This window comes from Bufo gargarizans, chromosome 5, assembly GCF_014858855.1.
Source record: "Bufo gargarizans isolate SCDJY-AF-19 chromosome 5, ASM1485885v1, whole genome shotgun sequence".
Lineage (NCBI taxonomy): Eukaryota > Metazoa > Chordata > Amphibia > Anura > Bufonidae > Bufo > Bufo gargarizans.
The window spans coordinates 90,396,356-90,415,731 of NC_058084.1; positions in this window are offsets into that span (position 1 = coordinate 90,396,356).

The following is a 19,376-nucleotide window of genomic DNA, read 5'->3' on the forward strand; positions in this document are numbered from 1 at the left end:
TACAGTACTTACCCATCCTCCTGCTCGCTCCTCTCAGGAGGTCTGGCAACTGCAGCGCGGGCCTTGAGAAGAGAAGACAGCCAGGAGAAGGAGAGTGGCAGCAGAAGAGGTAAGTTACTTTATTACTTTACAGTCTGATCTGAGGTCTAATGGGGGCCTGGAGTGGTCTATGGGGGGTCTGGAGGTCTGACTGGGGGTCTGAAGGTCTGACTGGGGGTCTGGAGTGTTCTAATGGGGGGGTCTGGAGGTCTGACTGGGGGTCTGGAGGTCTGACTGGGGGTCTGAAGTGGTCTAATGGGGGGTCTGGAAGTCTGACTGGGAGGTCTGGAGGTCTGACTGGGCAGTCTGGAGGTCTGGAGAAGTCTGACTGGGGTCTAGAGGTCTGATTGTGGGTCTGATTGGGGGTCTGGAGGTCTGATTGAGGGTCTGAAGGTCTAATAGGGGTCAGATATGGGGGTCTGGAGGTCTAATCTGAGTCTGGAGGTCTTATGGGGTCTAGAGGTCTGATATGGGGGTCTGGAGATCTGATATGAAGGTCTAATGGGGGTCTGAATGTCTAATAGCTGTCGTATATGGGGGTCTGGAGGTCTAATGGGGTCTTATCTGAGGTCTAATATTCGGTCGGGTTCTTACATGAAGGTTTAATGGGGGTCTGAACTGAGGTCTAAAACTGGGGTCTTATATGCGGTCTGACATAGAGGTCTAAAGGGGTTTTGGCCTAAGATGGGGGGGGATCTCATTTAGAGTGGTACCAGTATTTTCAGGGGGAATGTTTCTGCAGGAAAGTATTGGGGAACACAGTGGACACAGTATTGGGGGGGGGGGGCAGGATGGTGTGTTGAGAAGGTGAGGAGGAGGATGGAAAAGTAGGAAAGTAGGAAGTCTGAAAGAAGTCACCATGGCGGTCTGGTCTGACAGGAGAAGAAGAGGAAAAAGAGTCACTGGATGTAAGAGGTACATATGTGGCGCTGTATTACCCTGTATGTTTTGTAGCGCTGTACGTAATGTTTTCCAAGTAGAGGGGTTGTCCGTTTTTTTTTTGTATGAGCGCTGCCCTCTCTTCAAATAGCTGATCGTTCGGCTGATCTGATATTGATGACCTATCCTGAAGATAGGTCATCAGTAGTAAAAAGAGGACAACCCCTTTAACAGTAGGACTGTAGGGAAGAGGCGGGGGGCATTTCAATATTTGCCTTGGGCAGCAGAAAAGCTAGGTGCACCAGTGCTGAGTGAAGGGGGGAATAGGCACAATCTGAACTCTTGCACCAGGGCCCATGAGCCTTTAGCTACGCTCCTGAATACTGGTGTCTTTGCAGCACAAGGGTCTTTGGGCCACATCAGCCTCCTGGGACCGGTAGCAACTACTACCTCTGCACCCTCTATAGCTACACCCCTGTATGTGTAATGACCGGCGTCACACACAGGGAGGAAAACAGGGAAAGCCCTGCCCAAGGGAGAGGGAAAGGTGGTGACCCCTAACTCACCTAGCGGCTGGCACCTGACTGCCCTGACGTCCCTAGACGGGTTCCTCACCCGTGCGGCGATCACGTGCCTAAACCCTGGCTTTCCCTGAAATGAGCCCTAGATAGTGAACAGGCCGGTGGGATCGCTAGTCCGCACCACTGCACTAAGAGGGAAACACCAGGGAGAGGACAGACAAATACAAACAAACACAAACACCCAGGTGGGCGACCACAGCAGTCCACAAAGGTCCAACAGGGATCCGGAGGGAAACGTTCTGAAACAACCATCCGAGAACGCAGCAACACAGCTCCAGTGGGTCAGAATAGATGTCCAGGCAGGAAGCTCTATCTCTGGCAACCAGAGAAGTGTGAGAGAGGAATATAAGGAGGTTAGGGAGTGCTGGACAAGGAACAGCTGAGGAGAAGGAGCTACGGATCCCTGAGTGAGCCAAAAGGGTTTGCAAAGCAAACCCAGAAAGCTACCATAAGGAAAACAGCCCTATCTTAAATAGAGCGTGCAGCCAACCGCTGCGACTTCCTGACCCCGGGTATAACGGAGTCAGGCGTGGTTCTCGATACCCTCGTGACAGTATGAGGCCTAAAAAATGACTATAACCTATACAAGCTAACCCATCTCCCTCTATAAAGTTGGAAAAAAATATTGGAGCCGAAAGGACATAGCGCTTAGCCAGGGGCTTCTGCCTCTTCACTCCAAGGATGATTATGGGACAAACGCCAGGACCACCACTGACTGAAACATCTCACGTCCCTATGAAATGTCCAAATCATTTTTTTTTTTATATTGATCACCCTAGAAAAGTCCCCCTACAAGTCAGTCCCCCACTGAGTCCCCCTACAAGTCAGTCCCCCTACAAGTCAGTCCCCCACTGATTCCTCTTTTTACAGCAGTGTAATTATGTATCGTCTGGTGCTACGTGACCACGATAACTGAAGTCTCCTGGCGACACCATCATGAGAAACATTTATTTATTTATTTATTCATGTTACGCTTTTGTATAGCGCTACTAGATTCCGCAGCGCTTTACAAACGTTAATATCAAGCTGTCCCTAGTGGGGCTGACAATCTAAGTTCCCTATCAGTATGTCTTTGGAGTGCGGGAGGAAACCCACACAAACACAGGGAGAACATACAAACTCCATGCAGATGTTGTCCTTGGTTGAATTCAAACCCAGGACCCCAGTGCTGCAAGGCACCAGTGCTAACCACTGAGCCACCGTGCTGCATCACCAGGAAAAAAAAAAGTTGGAATTGTTGGTAAACGTATTGCTATCAGTATGTTGTACATTGCCCCAGCCAATGTTCTCCTCCTTATGACATTTTCTCTATGGGCCAAGTCTCAGACAACCTTGCAGCGTTGTAAACTTGCATCATGTCTATTCAGACTGTGCATACATTTACCCAGAGGGTTTTACTGCTGCTCTAGTATAGGGCTGTATCAGGAATTTGTGTACTCAGAAAAACTGACACGGCTTCTTAATCAGAGCCCTTATCTCTATCTATTCTCACACTCCTCCTGTTCAATGCCACATAGTCATTAAGCACTTGCAGGATTACTAGATTTAATACATTTTACAGATCAAAGTATTTCCATGCCGTATTTATGAGTATTGTCCAGATTACATATCTGCTGGAATTCTTCTTGAAACAATGTAATTTATGTTGATTACGCACCTCCTGGCCGGATAAATCACCTGTGTGCGGTGAGCCATTCTTTACACAAGGAATGCTCTTTCAAGTCATTTGTGTATTGGAGCCCTGTATCTGTGAAGGAGAAGATTCCACCCAAGAAGAAAGCTGATTGCGAAATATTCGGAGATCAAATAGATAGAGATCCAGCATAATAAATGGAAGGGACTTAGGCTGAGTTCACATCAGCGTTCAGCCTTTCCGTTCTCCTGCTCCGTTATAGGAGCAGGAAAACGGAAAGGACGGATTCGGCACATAACTGAGCCGAACTGAGCCTACGGGCCCCATAGGCTATAATAAGGTCCGTTAGGTTTTTCACTCACGACTTTTGTCTCTGCTTCAAAAATCTTCCTCTGAGTGGAAACCTAATGGACCCCATTATAGTCTATGGGGCCTGTAGGCTCCTTCCAGCTGAGGTATGTGCCGAATCCATACTTTCCATTTTCCTGCTCCTATAACGGAGCAGGAGAAAGGCTGAACGCTGATGTGAACTCAGCCGTGGGGCTCGTTCACACGACCGTATGGCTTTTTCAGTGTTTTGCGGTCCGTCTTTAACGGATGCATAAAAATAAATTGGGCTGGGTATGAAATTTTCAATAGATACATTCCGTATGTGTTCTTTTTTTTTTTTTTTTGCGGACCCATTGACTTGAATGGAGCCACGGAACGTGATTTGCGGGCAATAATAGGACATGTTCTATCTTTGAACGGAACTGAAAAAACGGAAATACGGAAACGGAATGCATACAGAGTACATTCAGTTTTTTTTTTTGCGGAACCATTGAAATGAATGGTTCCGTAAGCGAAAGACAAAAAACGGCCCGTATCCGGAATGTAAAAAACGTTAGTGTGAACGAGCCCTTAGGGTCCATTCACACATCATCAAAACACAGAAACCGGCAATGTTCTTTCCGCATTTTGCCGGCACTAATAGAATATGCCTATTCTTGTCCGCTATTGCGGACAAGAATAGGACATGTTCTATTTTTTTCGGGATCGGAATTGCGGACGCGGAAGTGCGGGTCCGCAATTTCGGATCCGGGCCGCACATCGTGTGGCCCCATAAAAAATGAATGGGTCCGCAATTCCGTTCCGCAAAATGTGGAACAGAATTGCGGATGTGTGAATGGAGCCTGAATGGGGTTGTCCAGGATTTTTTTATATGTTCAACCAGCCAGGGGGACCTGTGGAGAAATTCATTGTCACCTGTTCCCCACCTCTCCGTTGCGACTCAGTGGCTCCCGGGCTGTGTTCCCTGCACTTCTGATCCCCTTCTGTCAGTTTTCTTCATGGACAGATCATATGTGCCACTGCAGCCAATGACCGACCTCAGTAATGATGATACTGCTGGGTCACATGCCTCCACTAAGGCCAGTCATTGGCTGCAGCAGTGCACATGACCCATCCATGAAGGAAGTTGATAGATGAGGACCAGAACTGTAGTGAAGACAGCCCGGGAGCCATGGAGCTCAAACTGAGTGGTTGGGACCAGGTGAGTATGGATTTCTCCATAGTATATATAAAAATTAAAAAAAGGACAATCCCTTTAAGGCAACCACATAAATGTATTGTCAACCAAACCCAACGAGCATAGTGGATTCAGCTGACAATATAATATGTGTGAGAGGCTCCCGATTCTCACCCGACAGATGATGTCAGGGGAGAGAAGGATCGGGCAAGCAGAAGTTTTTCACCAATCCTTTTGTCTGGCAGTGGCTTTCTCCTCTGTTTCCATTGGTAACACATATAAACTTGGCCAACCAAACGTTTATATATATAAGGGAGTCAGGAGAGAAAGCTGATGCCTGGCAGCTATTCAATATGTATGTCCACCTTAACCCCTTAAGGACACAGTCTAGTATGGTATTCAAAGAGGACCTGTCTCCTCTGATGACATGTATATTTTAGTAACTACTTGCATCTCCCATGTAATAACAATCTGGAGCATTTATTCTTATGACTCTGTAATGTGCTGGTTCTTTATTATTCCTGCTAAAAGTTATGAATCAATTTCTAGCAGTTTGCAATGAAGGTTCAGCTGGGTGTCACCAACTGGGTGTGTGTCCCTGCACAGTGTGACACTATCCAGTCAGTGCCTGCCTCTGGCATTGATAGTTTAGTGCTCTCAATGAGAGAAACAAAATAAGAGTCTTGCAGGTATGATATCTTTATTTCTACTAGCTAACACGGTACTAGACATTTTTCTTCTTCTATTGATAGTTTTCATCTGTACTTAAGTTATGAGCAAATTTATATTACTGTTACACAGACAACAGATAACAGTTCTTCAGCTGAATAGTGAAATTATTTTATTTAATCAACTTCCCTTGAGAAAATCCGGCAAACGACCCTCTGCCCACAACATTGTTTTCTAGAAGTCAATCCGATGTCTTCTGACCGAGGTGTTTTATGTACATGTGGCTGCTGGAAAGCAAATCTCTGTCTCAGCCCACGGCAGCAGCTCCGTGTATCCCCTGTAATCATGCAGGGAAAACAGGATAAGGCTACATGCACACGACCGTGCTGTTTTTTCGCGGTCCGCAAACCGCGGATCCACAAAAACCGCAAACCGCCCGTGTGCCTTCTGCAATTTGCGGAACGGGCGGCCCATTGTAGACGTGGCTATTCTTGTCCGCAAAACGGACAAGAATAGGACATGCTATATATTTTTTGCGGGGCCACGGAGCGGTGCAACGGATGCGGAGAGCACACGGAGTGCTGACCGCATCTTTTGCGGCCCCATTGAAGTGAATGGGTCTGCATCCAAGCTGCAAAAACGGCGGCTCGGATGCGGACCAAAACAAAGGTCGTGTGCATGAGGCCTAAATAATATAGCTTTGATGGATTTTTTTTCCCTGCAGATCAATTCAAACTATACACATATATTTGGATCCATCTGCTTTTGACTTATAAAAAAAAGATACTTTAATACTTTAACATGGAATTATTTTGTGGTTTTGTGTGTTCTTCTATAAGGTGTAGGAACCTAATCTTTCTGTACTTAAAAAATGAAAAGATATCCCGGCATAAACCTGCCAAATATAAGCCAAAAGGGCACAGTTTTAACATATGTTTGCCCTAAATAATCATATGAACGCTGTATGCTATATGTCTGGATAATTACTCACATTATCTGTACACATATACTTATGCTGTGCATATAGTGAGATATATTCATATATTTTACATAGGCCTATATAGCCCATGCAGCGTACCTAGTGCCGGACTGGGGTGCCTAGGGCCCACCAGTAAACTTTATTATGGGGGCCAGTGTACGGATACATTCATATATTACCTGCTCACACAGCTACCAGATGATTGAATATGGGGGCCCCTGCAGTGACTCTGAGAAGGTCGGTCCTGGGGAGAAGAGGACACTGGCAGCTTTCCTCTATACCTAGAAGCCATCTCCGCTCTGATCCCGTCTATAATAATACACTGGGGAGAAGAGGACACTGGCAGCTTTCCTCTATACCTAGAAGCCATCTCCGCTCTGATCCCGTCTATAATAATACACTGGGGAGAAGAGAACACTGGCAGCTTTCCTCTATACCTAGAAGCCATCTCAGCTCTGATCCCGTCTATAATAATACACTGGGGAGAAGAGGACACTGGCAGCTTTCCTCTATACCTAGAAGCCATCTCCGCTCTGATCCCGTCTATAATAATACACTGGGGAGAAGAGGACACTGGCAGCTTTCCTCTATACCTAGAAGCCATCTCCGCTCTGATCCCGTCTATAATAATACACTGGGGAGAAGAGGACACTGGCAGCTTTCCTCTATACCTAGAAGCCATCTCAGCTCTGATCCCGTCTATAATAATACACTGGGGAGAAGAGGACACTGGCAGCTTTCCTCTATACCTAGAAGCCATCTCCGCTCTGATCCCGTCTATAATAATACACTGGGGAGAAGAGGACACTGGCAGCTTTCCTCTATACCTAGAAGCCATCTCCGCTCTGATCCCGTCTATAATAATACACTGGGGAGAAGAGGACACTGGCAGCTTTCCCCTATACCTAGAAGCCATCTCCGCTCTGATCCCGTCTATAATAATACACTGGGGAGAAGAGGACACTGGCAGCTTTCCTCTATACCTAGAAGCCATCTCCGCTCTGATCCCGTCTATAATAATACACTGGGGAGAAGAGGACACTGGCAGCTTTCCTCTATACCTAGAAGCCATCTCAGCTCTGATCCCGTCTATAATAATACACTGGGGAGAAGAGGACACTGGCAGCTTTCCTCTATACCTAGAAGCCATCTCAGCTCTGATCCCGTCTATAATAATACACTGGGGAGAAGAGGACACTGGCAGCTTTCCTCTATACCTAGAAGCCATCTCAGCTCTGATCCCGTCTATAATAATACACTGGGGAGCTTCTTTAATAATCTATCAGGTTTTTTTATATGAACACAGGCTGGTGGAGGTGCTGTACACTGAATGTATATGTAGTGCAGTAAGTCTACTGTGTTATCTGCCACCTGTGCAGGGGGTGGGAGACTAGGGGCCCACCTTGCTCAGGGGCCCACCAGGGGATTCACCTGTACTCTTGTGGGCCAGTCCGAGCCCGAGCGTACCTATACGTATGAAAAAAAAATTGTTTTATGAGTGTTTTCTGTTTAGAATATTAACTCTATAACACAAGTATTAGTTCTTAAATTGGAATTACATTAGTGGTTCATTTACAATTATCTTCTCCATTTACCATACATAGGGTAGTCATTATAGGTAAGTTTAGATCTAACATATCTGTATCTATGGTATCTCTAATTATTTTCTGTATCATGTTATCATGCTGTCTCTCACCTATATATTCATTTATCCATCCATCCACTATCTATCTATTTATATATCTTATATCTATCTATAGTACTTATCTTTTATCTATCTCATATCTATCTATCTGTCTATCTCATATCTATCTATCTGTCTCTGTGTCTTTCTATCTATAAGATTTGTTTTATTTTAGTAAGTATAGATGCCTACTAAATGAATAGCTTTGGAGAACTCCGGACAGTGTGCAGCCATCCAAGAGCAACACAATGATGTGAGGACTGCCCTAAGACTACACTTCTGGGAAACATAAGATGGCGATGACTTACAAGTTGGAACTATAGGACTGTGAAATATTTCACGAGGAGCCGGTATCTTGTAATATGTCCAAGGGATAGCTCTGACATCCTGCTGTATGGCGTAAGAAGATAGAAAGCCAACACCAGACTGTGACAACATGCTCTTTCATCAACTTGTCTATTTCCATCCCAGAGATGTGGAACAGGACAGAGATACACCATGAGCGGAACAGATATATAGATAGATAGATACACAATAGATAGATAGATAATTGATAGCTAAATAATAGATAGATAATAGATAGATAGATAGATAGATAGATAGATAGATAGATAGATAGATAGACAGGTCACTGCTTGAGAAATGTCCCAATAAGAGGGCTGAAACTTCGCTATTGGTGAATAAAGAACACTAATTTACTTTCTTTGGGAGTGGAATTTTTCATTTAGATAGATAGATAGACACAGTGCCATGATAAAGTTTTCACACCCCTTGAACTTTTCCACATTTTTTCACGTTACACCAACAAACTTGAATGTATTTTCTTGGTATTTTATGTGTGAGACCAACACAAAGTAGCAAGTTATGTGTGAGGTAAAAAGGAAATCATACACGATGTTCAACATTTTTAGTAAATAAACATTTAGAAAGTGTGACGTGCATTTGTATTCAGCCCCCCTGAGTCAATACTTTGTAGGACCACCTTTCGCTGCAATTATCGCTATAAGTCTTTTGGGATATGTCTCTACAAGCTTTACACATTTAGAGGTGGACATTTTTGCCCGTTCTTCTTTGCAAAATAGCTGAAGCTCAGTCAGAGTGGACGGAGACTGTTTGTGATTAGCAGTTTTCATGTCTTGTCACAGATTCTCAATGAAATTTAGGACTGGACTTTGACTGGGCCATTCTAACACATGAATACACTTTTATCTAAAGCATTCAATTGTACCTCTGGCTGTATCAGGGTCGTTGTCCTGCTAGAAGGTGAATCTTCTCCCGTCTCAAGGCTTTTGCATCCTCTAACAGGTTTTCCTCCAGGATTGCCCTGTTTTTAGCTCCATCCATCTTCCCATCAACTCTGACCAGCTTCCCTGTCCCTGCTGAAGAAAACCATCCCCACAGCATGATGCTGCCACCACCATGTTTCACTGTGGGGATGGTGTGCTCAGGGTGATGTGCAGTGTTAGTTTTCATTCACACATAGCGTCTTGCATTTAGGACAAAAAGTTCAACTTTGGTCTCATCTGAACAAAGCACCTCCTTCCACAAGTTTGCTGTGTCCCATACATGGCTTGTGGCAAACTGAGGATCTAATCCTGCTTTACACTTCTCCACAACTTTATCCCTGACCTGTCTGGTGTGTTCCTTGGTTTTCATGATGCTGTTTGATCACAATTTTTTTCTAACAAACCTCTGAAGCCTTCACAGAACAGCTGTAGTTATACTGAGAAAACATTACCCACAGTTGGACTCTATGTACTATTTAGGTGTCTTCTGAAGGCATTTGGTCACACTGGATTTTATTTAGGGATACCAGAGTACAGGGGGCTGAATCCAAATGCACGCTATACTTTTCAGATTTTGTATTTATAATTTTCTTTTCACCTCACACATACTTACTACTTTGTGTTGCTACTGGGGGTCTCCTAATCAAAGCCCTCAACTATTAGCCAGATTGGGGAGTGGCTACCATATGTGTCTCTCTTTTCAGAGGGCCTGTCTTGGCCATTAATTGAATTGGTAGCCCATTGAATTATATGGGCGCTGTCTGATACCCCATAGCTCACAGCTGATCACTGTAGCATTAGATCACCCTGTGATCAGCTTATTATCAAGAAGCCTGCTAAAAAAAGGAATTGGCCAATGCAGACGACTCTATTGACTATAATGTTTTCTAGATTTTTTTTTTTATAAAAGCATCAATAATTGAATGTCCAATTCATGAGGTCCGAGACAATGTTGACATTTGATTCTTTACTTGTAGTACCATCATCCTTTGCTCTGTGACTTGTCCCAGTACAGTCTTGAATCTAATGGTGCATTTACAAGTGTCGACTGAGCCAGAAATTATCCGGAAGGAACTGTTCAGTTCCTGATAATTGCCTGTTCGTCATTTACATGCAGCAATCAGCTCCATGGCATGGGGACAAGGAATGACTACCGCAATCATTCTTCCTCATAGACATTCATTGTTTCTGGGCAGCAGATAGCAGTTTATACATCTCAATCTGCTGCCCAGAAATTATGATTTATGTGTCAGCATAAACCAGGATTTCTCCCAATGAACAAGTGTTTTTGCTCGTTCACAGGGTGATGTGCGCCATCTTTACACAGGCCAATTATCAGTAATGGGTGTTGGTGCAAATATTTGTTCCTCACAATTTGCCTGATAATAGTCCCATGTAAAGGGACATTAATCACCCCTGGCCTCCAACCTGTGGTTCTCTACATGTCACAAAAACTACAACGAAACATTTGATTCTAGTCTTCTGCATTTCACCCTTTCGAATTGCATGCCACATACAAACCATGCTTCAAATGTGCAACTGTCTGCAAAATGCCCAAAAATATACAATCTGCACTGAATTCCTGCAGTGTGTGAATGGGGTTTTCTAAAAACCTACATCATTTGCATTTTATTTTGTTTAATTTCAGCTTTTTAGTGTGAAAAACTTGCAACAATAAGGCTACGGCCACACGGTCAATTTTCTGCATGAAGTTTTGGAAACCAAAATAAGGACTAATGCACGCAAATTTATTTTTTGTCAGTGTCCATTTTGTTTTTGTATTTTCTTGGCTACACGTATGCAGAACCATTCATTTCAATGGGTCTGCAAAAAAAAGGGAGATGACTCAGTGTGCATTCCGTTTCCGTATGTCCACATGTCCGTTACGCCAAAAAATAGAGCATGTCCTATTCTTTTCCATTTTGCAGACGGATGTAACACAGACATCACATGGATGTTATCTTTTTTATTTATTTTTTTGGGATCCGTGTTTTAATGACCGTAAAATACATATGGTCGTGTGCATGAGCCCTGAGCTTCTCCTCTGTTTTAAATTCACTGCATCAAGAAGCCTGTGAAATTATACACATATACAGTACAGACCAAAAGTTTGGACACACTTTCTCATTCAAAGAGTTTTCTTTATTTTCATGACTATGACAATTGTAGATTCACACTGAAGGCATCAAAACTATGAATTAACACATGTGGAGTTATATACATAACATAAAAGTGTGAAACAACTGAAAATATGTCATATTCTAGGTTCCTCAAAGTAGCCACCTTTTGCTTTGAATACTGCTTTGCACACTCTTGGCATTCTCCTGTTGAGCTTCAAGAGGTAGTCACCTGAAATGGTTTTCACTTCACAGGTGTGCCCTGTCAGGTTTAATAAGTGGGATTTTTTGCCTTATAAATGGGGTTGGGACCATCAGTTGTGTTGTGGAGAAGTCAGGTGGATACACAGCTGATAGTCCTACTGAATAGACTGTTAGAATTTGTATTATGGCAAGAAAAAAGCAGCTAAGTAAAGAAAAACGAGTAGCCATCATTACTTTAAGAAATGAAGGTCAGTCAGTCTGAAAAATTGAGAAAACTTTGAAAGTGTCCCCAAGTGCAGTCACAAAAACCATCAAGCGCTACAAAGAAACTGGCTCACATGCGGACCGCCCCAGGAAAGGAAGACCAAGAGTCACCTCTGCTGCGGAGGATAAGTTCATCCGAGTCACCAGCCTCAGAAATCGCAGGTTAACAGCAGCTCAGATTAGAGACCAGGTCAATGCCACACAGAGTTCTAGCAGCAGACACATCTCTAGAACAACTGTTAAGAGGAGACTGTGTGAATCAGGCCTTCATGGTAGAATATCTGCTAGGAAACCACTGCTAAGGACAGGCAACAAGCAGAAGAGACTTGTTTGGGCTAAAGAACACAAGGAATGGACATTAGACCAGTGGAAATCTGTGCTTTGGTCTGATGAGTCCAAATTTGAGATCTTTGGTTCCAACCACCGTGTCTTTGTGCGACGCAGAAAAGGTGAACGGATGGACTCTACATGCCTGGTTCCCACCGTGAAGCATGGAGGAGGAGGTGTGATGGTGTGGGGGTGCTTTGCTGGTGACACTGTTGTGGATTTATTCAAAAAGGCATACTAAACCAGCATGGCTACCACAGCATCTTGCAGCGGCATGCTATTCCATCCGGTTTGCGTTTAGTTGGACCATAATTTATTTTTCAACAGGACAATGACCCCAAGCAAACCTCCAGGCTGTGTAAGGGCTATTTGACCATGAAGGAGAGTGATGGGGTGCTGCGCCAGATGACCTGGCCTCCACAGTCACCGGACCTGAACCCAATCGAGATGGTTTGGGGTGAGCTGGATCGCAGAGTGAAGGCAAAAGGGCCAACAAGTGCTAAGCATCTCTGGGAACTCCTTCAAGACTGTTGGAAGACCATTTCAGGTGACTACCTCTTGAAGCTCATCAAGAGAATGCCAAGAGTGTGCAAAGCAGTAATCAAAGCAAAAGGTGGATACTTTGAAGAACCTAGAATATGACATATTTTCAGTTGTTTCACATTTTTTTGTTATGTATATAATTCCACATGTGTTAATTCATAGTTTTGATGCCTTCAGTGTGAATCTACAATTTTCAAAGTCATGAAAATAAAGAAAACTCTTTGAATGAGAAGGTGTGTCCAAACTTTTGGTCTGTACTGTATATATATATATATATATATATATAAAAAATGTATTTATTTTTGCTTTTATTTAGATAAATATAAAAATTTAAGGGTGCCTTCACACGCATCAGATTTTGTTTGTAGGAAAATCAGCTCCATTCATTTCAATAGAACATGGAAGCACATGGATTTCTGCAGATCCACATTCAGGTGAATGGAACTGATGCGGAAAATTATCCGCAACAAAATCTGCCGCATGTGAAGGCGCCCTAAGCAGCCAAAAAACATCCCCTGACAGATAATCTGTTGAAAATGTAATCCACTATGTTAGATCCTTCAGTCATTACTCAGGTTTCAGAATGAAATGTATAGACCAGATGGCTGATTCCGGCTTCTTATAATGGCGCACTTTGCTTTGCTGTACAGCATTAGTAAAACATACATGGCTGCTTTCTTCCATAAATGGGGCCATGTCTGTCCATAGGTTTTGTGTGGAATTACATCAAGGGTCTCCGATTTTTAAAGGGAGACACATGGTGATATATTTTTTTTCACACAGGTTCTATGTGAAGCCATGAGAAACAAAATAAATCTGGTAATGTAATGTATGGGGGGGAATCTTGTTTCAGCTGCATGGCCATAGATGCATTGTTTGTAAGCAGCAGCATATGCCACAATGTGTCTTTAAAGGGGCCCCCTGTAGGAGATAGAACATGGGTCTGTCTGTGGCCTACACTGTCCAAGCTAGCTGTTAAATAGGGAATGTGTCAGCAGAAAATAACCTACTGTTTCGATCAGGTTTTAAACATATTGTTTTACAAAAATGTTTTTGTTATTTTTAATTTTCCACATAACTATCTATAATCCACACTGCTTGATATTTGCTTTAACATGAACTATACCTCCACAATCTTTTTTAGTGTCCCCTGATGAGCCCCCCAAGTGTTTGGGCGAAACGCGTTGGGACAGGGACGTGTGAATCTCACACTTTCCAGAACACCATCACTCAATAACTGTGGTATTTTTCCAAGCTATCATGTGACTCATCCCTTGCTGATGGGAGTTGATATGCACTTATTTGTGTCACTCTTTATTATTTTTATTTGGTAAAGTCTAGACTAGCTAACCGTAGCTTGTTCTATACACCCCGATCAGGGCCATCCTAGGGCGTCCAGGAGGTTCCTGATACGGGATCGCCCCTATCGGGGCAGCTATTCCGTTCTAGGCAAGGCAGAATGCAGAGAGGGTCATCTTTAGGGACAGTGCCCCAAATATCATTCATCATACGAATCCCTGCCATTATTTTGCCCACCATTGTGAGGATTGTATCTTTCACAAGAGTAATTTTCTTTTGTTTTTTGCTTTGTTTTTATTGGTCTATTAGGGGTATCTTATGTGCTTTTTTTTATTTTTTTATTATTAATAAAGGCTAAGTTTTAAAGGATGGTCATCTGTGCTTATACTTAACCTCATTAGACCATCACGACTTATATCACCCTCTGACGGGTTACAGTCTGTACTGTGAGTTTTCACTTCACTATCTAGATACATTTTATTTATTTATTTTTAAGTTTTTGCACTGGCCACTAAGCCTAATAATAGACACCACGTCTTGTTCTGTACAAATCACTTTTCAGCAGTCATCTCATTATCATTATAGGCCAGATCACAATGATAGATAATGCCTATGTCTAGATAAGACAGGATCCCCCATTCACAATAGGTGATTATCAAAGCTTATCTACCCCTTCCTTGTACAATGACCTCTGCACAGGTCACAGAGCGTGCCTAGAAACTCTCCCATAGAAGTCAATGAGGTCCCCTCCTGTCCATTGTGTCTATGCCCCATGGTGGCTGCTATAAAAGGATGTCTCTAAGTGCTGTTAACAATAGCTCAGGCAAGATGGCCGCCCTCGTAATCATATTCAGAAACTCGAATAAATCAAATCTACAATGAAAAAATAAAAGCAGATTAGAAAAAAAGGGACCAGTTTTATCTGGTCGAAAAAAAAAATGATAGATGGCACACTCCCTTTAAAAAGTGTTGTTTTGTAAAAGGTACTAAACAGATCTTTTGGGTTATATTTACAAGACTACAATCTGATGAGTCATGAAGCATAATTCACTAGGAGACACATACTGGGCTGGGATCCTCGGGAGATGTGTGTACTGTTCTCCCATAGTAATGATTAATCCGTTTGTTTATGAGACGCGCAGTGACTTTGAAAGGATCTGCATTCTGCACTTAGAAAAAAAAATGGAGAGTTTGTGTTTTTTTTTTATTAGTCAGTGTCCTATTACTATAAATAGAAAAGTGTAACGTAAGAAACTTATCAGAACCGATGTACAGGGAATGTGGAGTAATTGCCCATGACAACCAGTTAGGTTGCATTTTGCACGCGCGTGAGAAAAAACTGACTCTGGTACCCAGACCCGAACCCGGACTTCTTCACTGAAGTTTGGGTTTGGTAGATTTTATTATTTTCCATTATAACATGGAAAATAATAGCATTCTTTAATACAGAATGCAAAGTATAATGTCAATTGAGGGTTAAAAAATAATAAAACCATAACTCACCTCATCCACTTGAACGTGCAGCCGGCATCGTCTTCTTTCTTCTTCTTTCAGGACCTGCAAAAGGACCTTTGATGACGTAATCGCGCTCCCCACGTGCTAAGCGCGGTGACGCCAGCGCAGGTCCTGCTGAATGAAGATGCAAGATCCTTCTATCTTCATTCAGCAGGACCTGCACTGACGGCGATTACGTCATCAAAGGTCCTTTTGCAGGTCCTGAAAGAAGAAGAAAGAAGCCGATGTCGGCTGCCGATCAAGTGGATGAGGTGAGTTAATATATATATTTTTTTAACCCCTCAAGCCACATTTTATTATTCATTCTGTATTAAGAATCCTATTATTTACCCTTATAACCATGTCATAAGGGAAAATAATACAGTAAATTGACTTTAATCAATTTACTAACATCATCTCCTAGCAACCATGCGTGAAAATCGCACCGCATCCGCACTTGCTTGCGGATGCTATGCAATTTTCACGCAGCCCTATTCATTTCTATGGGGTCTGCGTTGCGTGAAAAACGCTGAATATAGAACATGCTGCGATTTTCACGCATCGCACAAGTGATGCGTGAAAATCACTGCTCATCTGAACAGCCCCATTGAAGTGAATGGGTCCGGATTCAGTGCGGGTGCAATGCGTTCACCTCACGTATTGCACCCGCACAGAACTTGCGCCCGTGTGAAAAAGGGCCTTAGTAATGGAAAATAAAGACATTAGCAATGGGCGATCTAGGCAATGTAATAACGGGGGCTGATATAAGGAGCATATGGTTTCCCAGTATAAACCAGCCTGGAGTGACCCAAAGCAGATATACTCCTTCCTTGTCTTCAGGTAAATCCAGCCTAAGGATAGCAAAGGCATAGACCAGAGTACCAGGTGTAATATACAGTTGCAGGTTGTAAAAAAGCAAAGACATATCTACAAATCTTCTTTATTCCTACAGAAGAAGTAAAATTGTTTATGGAAGGTGACTGACCACTGCCACCTTCTACCCATTAACCATCTGGATGAGTATTCTGGCACCATATTATTAAAGGAAGGCAAATCCAAAATACATTGAGGAGAAATAGGCAGATATATCTCTGGATCTGTCTGGCATTGATTATTTAGTAGGGTATCCAGATGTAAGCCCATCAGACCTGTGACAAAAATATACACTTTTCATACATGTCTGCCAGAAGGAAACCTTTTGGTATGCTACAGTAAATACTTCAGTTTTTTCAGGCAATAATCCTGATATTGTGTGCCCAAGTGAGGGTGTGAATAGAGCCTAATATGTACTGCTGTGTCTATGAGAAATGATAGATAGATAGATAGATAGATAGATAGATAGATAGATAGATAGATAGATATTAGATAGATAATTTTTATATAGATAGGTAGATAGATAATAGGTAGAATAGAAAGATAGATAATTGATAGATAGATAGATAGATAGATAGATAGATAGATAGAGATACATAATAGATAGATAGATAGATAGATAGATACATAATAGATAGATAGATAGAGATAGATAGATAGAAAATAGATAGATATGAGATAGATAGATAGAAATAGATAGATAGAGATAGATAGAAAATAGATAGATAGATAGATAGATAGATAGATATGAGATAGATAGATAGATAGATAGATATACAGTTTAAATCATGTTTGCCTCAATTGCAATGTCATAAAAAAAACACCATCTTTGATATATATATTATATAGAACCCCTCACTATTCAGTGTCAGAATGACCCCCATATGATCCAGTCTCTTCAGCCTCCAAGATCCCTGGACCTGCCCCAAGTGCACATTATCTGGGGATTCACCATCTGCTGCCATATCAGTGTATAATGTCTGTCCGTCCGTTCATTCACTACAAGGCAACTATCGGGACTCATCCTGCCCGAGGTGATGGTGCTGTGACCTCTCCTGGAAGGTTTTTTAACAACTTCTTATTTTTCGGTAGCAAAAATAGCTTGTGAATGGAAGCAGCGGTGTCCTGCAGATTGCTGGAGCCAGGATGATAACACGTCCTCACCTGGAGCTTTAACCATATTTACACTTAAATATATTATTTTGAGGCATTTTCAGAATTACTATTTTATTGGGATTTTTTTTATGGATTTAGTGTCTGCTATAAATCTAGTTTTATGTTTTGAATCGATAATTTAGAAAATCCGCATTTAACATACATTTAAATTATATTGTATAATTTCTGCAATGACAATTTTTTTCTAGGAAAGCAATGTCTGTACTGCCTTTAAACATATGGAGGAAATGTGCAGCCGCTCACACTGCAGTGCGGTTATTGCTCTGTACATACGTTTATACGGCAAATATTGGGTTTGTTTTATCAGTTTGGTAATCCGGGATGGGAATAACTGGCTCCTCAACAACCGACTGCAATGAACTATTATGTTTCTTCTTAGCACAGTATTAATGAATTCTTCAGCCTGTAATAAGGAAATGCAAAATAAAACTGACAATAAATAATTATATTAAATTATATATATATTAGTCAATCTTAAAGTGTATTTATGTTGAAAGAACTATAACAAAGAGTACCGAAAATATAGGAATATGGAGGTACTGGAAATAAATGATCAATTCCTGCATTTAGTGTTCCCTTTTACCGGAACTCTTTGCTTTAGGCATTTATAGTGTTACCAATATTATTTAATTATTATTATTATTATGACTTAATATAATTTTCATATCTATCTATCTATCTATCTATCTATCTATCTATCAATCATCTATATCTATCTGTCTATCTATTCTGATGCAACTAAAATCGAATTCCAAGTAGAAAAAATGGTCTGAATGTATTTAGTCTTACTTTGCTCTAAAACGACTTTTGGTACTTAAACACTGCATAACATGAAACATACAAAATAATATCAGCAAATAATGGAGAAAAGATTGTTGGCGCCTTCTATTCACCTCCAGCCCCTTAACCAGTATATTATTTCAGTCCCTTATAATTAATACTGGTGTTAATGAACCTGTCCATGGCTCGCAGAATATCACTGGATTTCTGTATGTGTTTCATAAATGAAGTGGCTAATAGAAGAAGTTCCAGAGGGAATAAATAAAACGTGTTCTGCAAAGTAGTGGAAATGAAATCTCCATGTTGGAGGCGTCTAGTATTTCAGTATAATATCTCTCTGTTAATGTCATCAGAGCTTGTATAGAAGGAGGAGGAAGAGGAGGGGGAGGGTGAAGGCTTGATACATTTTATATCAATCTGTACAAGAATGTGTAACATTTCACTATAAAAGAGCACAAAAGGAAAGGTTTGTATGAAAATGTCTACTACAATCAGTAGCTAACCTCTCCTAGTACTACAGTTCCCAGCATCCCAGCAAAGTTTAGGCTGAATTATAATTAGTATACAATTTGATTAGTCCATATAAATGCTGATTATTTACTACTTGCTAATTATTATCTTTATTCTATGTATTTATTTTGTTCTATTTTAAGTCTATTTCCGTTTATATTCGGTGTATTCATTTTTATTCTATTTCTATTTTTATTCTGCATATTTATTTTATTGTTTTTTATTTTACTCTATTTCCGTTTTATTCTGCATATTTATTTTATTGTTTTTGTTACAATTCTATTTCTACTTTTATTCTATGTATTTGTTTTTTCCTATTTTTTATTTCATTTCATTTTTATTCTATATATATATATCTATTTCAAGTTTAATTCTAGGTATTTATTTTTTTATTACATTCACATTTTTATTTTATGTATTTATTTTATTATGTTTTGTTTCATATTCAAATTCTACATGTATTACATTTATTTATTTACTTTATCTTTATCTATTTCCATTTTTAATCTTTAAAAAAATCTTTGTGAGATTT